Genomic DNA, 5,973 nt, shown 5'->3' with positions numbered 1-5,973 from the left:
AAGGTATTGAAAAGAAACCTGGAGGTCAGTAATTGCCATTAAAAAACAAAACAAAACAAAAGGAGAGCACAAGGGTCAGTCAGTCAAGTTGCCACTCTCAGTGCTATTAGGATGATTTCGTATTTCTCAGTCACGTACCTTTCCTAAATCAGGATTACTACCGTGGTTCTATTTCCTGAATGCCTTTCTTCTACATGTACTCTGAGAACAGAAGGCTTTTCCAAGGACAACCAGGTGTAACACGACTAGAAAAAAAGTCACGATGTTCTTTTTCCACATAGACTTGGCGGTAAAACAGCTGCACAGTGAGGGCGATCTGCTCAAGTTCTATGCACTTAGCCCCAGGTAAAAGAGCACAAAAAACACTTCTCCTACAGAGAGACAGATGCTCCCAAAGCGGTGAACATTTTTAAAGACTACGTTATTGGGGGGGAACCCCAAAACTCATGGAATGATGGAAAGGCTCCATGTTTTGTAATGGATATAGTTTGGAACCCCCCCCCTTTTTTGGTCAATTACATGATCTATACCCAATGACAGGCTTATATACATGGTGTCTAATGCACGGTGCTCGATATTCTCCAAATCTTGGGCCAAGACTGACGAGCAGAGTGTTGATTTTGCTGCCATCTTTAAAGTTCCATCTTCTGCAAAAACTGGGGGTTGGTTGGCTTTCTATTAACACTTTATGCATGTACCAGGGTGCTCTTCTTATAAGGCAGTCTTACATGGGTTGTAAACACAGACAAGTAGAAATTCTTAAACTGTGGAAGGTCGAGGCTGGGGTGCCTGCATCTGACTGAGGTTGAATTTCCAACGTATGGGAATCAGCAAAAATTTGACTTTGATGAGAACCGCAATATGCCAAAAGAGGAGAAATTGCTCCCCAAATATTGCATCCTCTCCTACTTTTTCTAGCCTCTTTGCCTCTTGTCACTCTCTCTTGCTCTGCTCCACGCATGCTAGAAACCACGATGGAGGGAACCTGCTTTTCTAAATTACCATGTGAAGGAAAATTTACCTCAGGGAATTGTTTGTCCTCAGGGGACCTTCCTTGAGCAAAGAAATAAATTACTGCCCTGTTAAGCCACTGAGATCTGGAGGTTTGTAATACTTTTTTAGAGTAGCCCAGCTTAACCTGATTAATAAACTGCCCAACCAGAATTCTCTATTATGTGGGAGCTGAAGGCCCAAGAGGAGTATGATTTGGACCTCTTTACGTCTCCTTTAATTTCCGATTTCCTTTTAGTCCAGCCCATCAGAAGATACGCTGGCTACTACAAAATTGTTGTGGAAATTGGATATTTTTGACTTAAATGAAATTTTTGGTTTCTGTATTAGTTTTAGTTATCAATGTGATCTTATTACTCGGAAGCAAAATTGACCATCAGAAAAGTGAGAAATTTAATTTTTGAGGAGGCTACAGAGGAATGGAATAGATAATTAAATTGAGACTACACGACTAAATCATTGCGAAGGCTCGCCTTGCCTGCAAAAATGCCCGTCCGTTTTTATTTTGAGTAGAAAAGCTGGGGCACTGAACAGAGACTCTTGCCCATATTCAATTCTCCTTTTCGTGGTAACAAGGATTTGCTTCAGTTGTCCACATCTTCCCCTAGTGGGATAAGGACCCTGTCGGTTCCCGAGGACTCAGGCCGGACGAAGACATCCCACCCTCACTTGCTGCCCTGACGTCCTCACACTGTCCCGCGTACTCCCTGCACCCATCTGTTTTGCTCTTGCTTGCTTACTCCTCTCCCTAATGGAAGTGAGCTCCTGGAGAGCAAGGCAGTTATTTGGTTGTGCTTGTTGTGTTTCATACACCACTGAGCATAGGGTAGGCACCCCCAAAATACTTCCTGAACCAATGGTGGAATACAATTAGGATGAACCCTGGGTAGGCACCCCCAAAATACTTCCTGAACCAATGGTGGAATACAATTAGGATGAACCCTGGGCTGCTTTTCTTTGTTCTTTCTGGCATCCATGACTTTCTAAAGGAGGGACTATCCCAAAACCTAGAGCCATTTTCTCACCGTTCATTTGCTAACTTAATGACACAGAAACGAAATAGGTCTAAAGTTTGTTTCCTTCAACGCTGACCAGATATTCCATGCACAGTTAGACTGAGTTTGACCACGATCCCGGTGAAGTGAGTCCCGGAGAACAAGTTTTTTTTTTTTTTTTTAAGATTTTATTTATTTATTTGACAGAGATAGACAGCCAGCGAGAGAGGGAACACAAGCAGGGGGAGTGGGAGAGGAAGAAGCAGGCTCCCAGCGGAGGAGCCTGATGTGGGGCTCGATCCCATAACGCCAGGATCACGCCCTGAGCTGAAGGCAGACACTTAACGACTGCGCCACCCAGGCGCCCCCCCCCCAGAACAAGTTTGTTTTTTTGTTTTTTTTTTGGCTTGAAAACATTTTATTAAACATTTTTGGATGTGGCTTCCTACCTTTTAAGTTTAAGAATAAAAAAGACATTTCAATACAAACAAATCTATACTGAAGTTTTTTTCCTTTGTGTAAAGAAATACGAATGAACTGTGCGTTAATATTTAAAAGCAAAGTAGTTTACTGCCAAAACTTTAAATATCTCAAGAGCAGAACAAATTCTAAACGCACTAGGAGCATGTTGTTACTTCCACATTCTTGGCAAGGGTAAACCAGTAGCTTGTCTATGGCTTAGGCTCTGTTTCCATGGTGCTTTCTTGAGTTTCTTCTACCTCTGAGAGCTTTTCATCATTTTCTAGCGTCTGCTGAAGTTCGTGGATGGTACTAAGTAGAACGTGAAACTGTTTCCGTCTCAATTCCAGCTTATCTTCAACACTTTCTTTAATATGTGAAAGATGCTCTAGTTCCTTTCCCAGAGACTCTAGTTCCTTTAATGTCTCATGCCGGTCTGGATGGTGCTGGATCACTTTCGCCAAAGCATCATATTCTTGGCGATTTTTTCGTATTCGCTTTGCTTGAAGAATTTGCTTTTTGCACTCAGCAATTTTTTCATGTGCTCCAGCAATGCTACATTCTATTTCTTTGTAAATTTTTTCATAGTTTTCCATTTCTCTGAGATTCATATCATATACCAGAAAAGTTTTGCCCATTGAAAATTCACATTGGGACAGTGTGCTCAGCATACGTTGGTACTGGCTGTATCCCTCTTCCTGGGACCCGGAGTTGCACCATTTAATGAAACTTTTCATGAGCAGATTGATTCTCCGATCATCTCCAGCGCCGTCTCCATCAATTAGGAGACGCTTCCGTATGACTTCGTCGTCAGTCACGGCTCCCATGGCGTGCGCGGCGGCGGCGGCGGCGCAAGCTGAGGCGGCGGTTGGCGGCGGCGGAGGTCCGAGAACAAGTTTTTAACAGCAACAACTGACGTGTGTGTCTAGTGCTTCTCAGGTGCCAGGCATTGTTCGAAACCCTTTACTTGAACAGTCTTGTTTAATTTCCACGACCTCTTGCTGCTGTCGGTGCTACTGTTTTCTCAATTTCTAGAGTGGGACCTGTGCGTGGAAAAGCAAGTAACTTGCTTAGGGTCACCCAGGATACAAACCTGGGTAGCCAGGCTCTAGAATCTGTCCTTCCACCCAGGAAAGGTCATGGATGGAAGGGGGCTCTCAATTCTTGGAATTGAGATGGTCCTTAAATATCTCTGTAAAAACACCACTGCCCTGGGCACCTGGATGTCTCAGTCGGTTAAGCATCCGACCCTTGGTTTTGGCTCAAGCTGTGATCTCAGGGGTTGTGAAATCGGACACCGTACTCAGGGCAGAGTTGGCTTAAGACTCTCTTTCCCTCTCCCTCTGCCTCTCCACACCCCCCACCCCTGCTCTCTAAAATAAACAAATCTTTAAAAAATAAAAATAAAAACATCACTGCCCAAGCACTTCCTGTTTCTCCTTGAACACTTTCAATGATAACTCACAACCTTGTAAAGTAGAACACCCCATCTTCTGACAGAATTCAAATGTTTGAAGAGATTTTCTTAATATTGAATCAAAGCCTTTATTCTCCACATTCCTATTTGTTCCCTTTGGTGTATGAAACGATTCCAACACTTCCACCTGACAGTCCCTCTGACACAGGACACAATCTTCCAAAAGCCTCCTGAGTTTTTCTCCTCATCGTGTTGTACATCCCCAGCTTCCTGATTGTTGCCCATTGAAGACATGGTTTCGCATGTATTCAGCCTGGCCTCTGTTTGCTGAATGCATTCCACGTTATGCAAGGTTTGTCTTTCAACTTAAAGCTGTTCTTTAATTAAACCTCGTACTTGAACCACATGAATCGTGATCTCCTTTTAAAGTTCTTTTACCTTCGGCTTTGGTAATAATATCTGAATATTTTTTCTTTTATTTGCTAGTACGATGCCTAAGTTAGGCTCCTTTAGGTTTCAAGAAGCAAAGAGAGACTCAAGCTCAGGAGATAGGGATTTGCAGCCAGACTACATGGGGGAAATAAGGGAGCCTACTTCTGGCTTCTATTGTTTCTTCTTCCTGCTCCTTCTGTATATATTTTTTTCAGAGTCTCATCAATAATGAATCATGAAGCACTACATCAAAAACTAATGAAGTACTGTGTGGTGACGAAGATAGCATACAAAAAAAAAAAAAGACATTTAGACTAGAAAACGTGTAGGCTTCTCTCCCCCCTCCTCACCTATCCTGAATTTCAGAGTAAATGCCATTTGAAGTTTTATGATAAATATAAATAAGTCCAGAAAAAGTTCTGATATTTTCCCCCTGTAATGATCATTTTAATGCTATTTGCAAAATAAAACAAGTATCAATTCTTTCCATAATACTTTTTTTGGCACTCTGGTGATTAGATATAAATTCTGTCTGCCTATTCAGTAATCAGAATGTTTTCATTCCCCCTACGAACTGCCAATTCTTTTTTTTTTATTCTGGGTTCTCAAACAGTCTAAGCGATGAGAGCTAATCAGCTCAATTAGGTCACAATTGTGCCTGTTTGGCGGGGTCCCTGAGCCAGGCTGTTCTTCTAGGACCAACCTGCTGTAAGCAGGATTTCAGGGTTTTGTGGGACCAACTAGCCACCTGGGTGGGTGTGGCTGAAATCCTAGAGTTGATGATGAGTCTGGCAGGCACGAGGAGGAGTCTGCAGGGCCATTCGTACAAACAGGTGTCTGTACAAACCACTGGAAGGCTTGCTTACGGTCACACGCTATACCATGATTAATTTCTTCACCTTGAAGTGCGATGAAGTTGTCAGTGAAGTCTAAACTAACTCACGTTGCCAACCTTTCCAGGGGACACTGGTTTTCACAAGCCAGGGCTCCAGTGAGACATGTGGCCTTGGCCAGACCACTCTAGGGTCTGCAGGTGGCAATGGAGAGGGAAAAGCCATCTGGCCCTCCACCTACAGGAGACCCGTATCCTCCCCTTGGCTCAACTTGAGTGCGGGAAACATCCCAGCTGGGAACATTTGGAGGGTGCTGGGGTTTCTTTCTTTCTTTCTTTCTTTCTTTCTTTCTTTCTTTCTTTCTTTCTTTCTTTCTTTCTTTCTTTCCCTTTCTTTCTTTCTTTCTTTCTTTCTTTCTTTCTTTCTTTCTCTTTCTTCTTTCTTTCTTTCTTTCTTTTCTTCTTTTTTCTTTTTTTTTTTTTTAGATTTTATTTATTTATTTGACAGAGAGAGAGAGAGACAGCCAGCAAGAGAGGGAACACAAGCGGGGGAGTGGGAGAGAAATAAGCAGGCTCCCAGCGGGGCAGGGAGCCCGATGAGGGGCTGGATCCCAGGACCCTGGGATCACGCCCTGAGCCGAAGGCAGACGCTTAATGACTGAGCCACCCAGGCACCCCGGTGCTGGGGTTTCTATCACTTTATTAAGGATTTCAGTGGTACCAGTTTAGATGTGTCCATTTTTGCTCTAAACTTATCGTTGTTTTTCCAAGGAGGTGAGATTTGTGTATAGAAATAGCCCGTGAATTCTCCATGTGAAGGCAGCCAG

General features: G+C 43.2%; 1 pseudogene; it reads right to left on the bottom strand.

Annotated features, from left to right (window-relative positions):
- Window positions 1–2,410: 2,410 nt before the first annotated feature.
- On the bottom strand, window positions 2,411–3,345 carry LOC123802688 (THO complex subunit 7 homolog pseudogene; annotated as a pseudogene).
- Window positions 3,346–5,973: the final 2,628 nt, after the last annotated feature.

Source organism: Ursus americanus, chromosome 20 (genome assembly GCF_024610735.1).
Source record: "Ursus americanus isolate L20-20 chromosome 20, mUrsAme1.1.p, whole genome shotgun sequence".
NCBI lineage: Eukaryota > Metazoa > Chordata > Mammalia > Carnivora > Ursidae > Ursus > Ursus americanus.
Note: the sequence above shows the minus strand (reverse complement) of the source record. Positions and strands in the feature narration are given on the sequence as shown.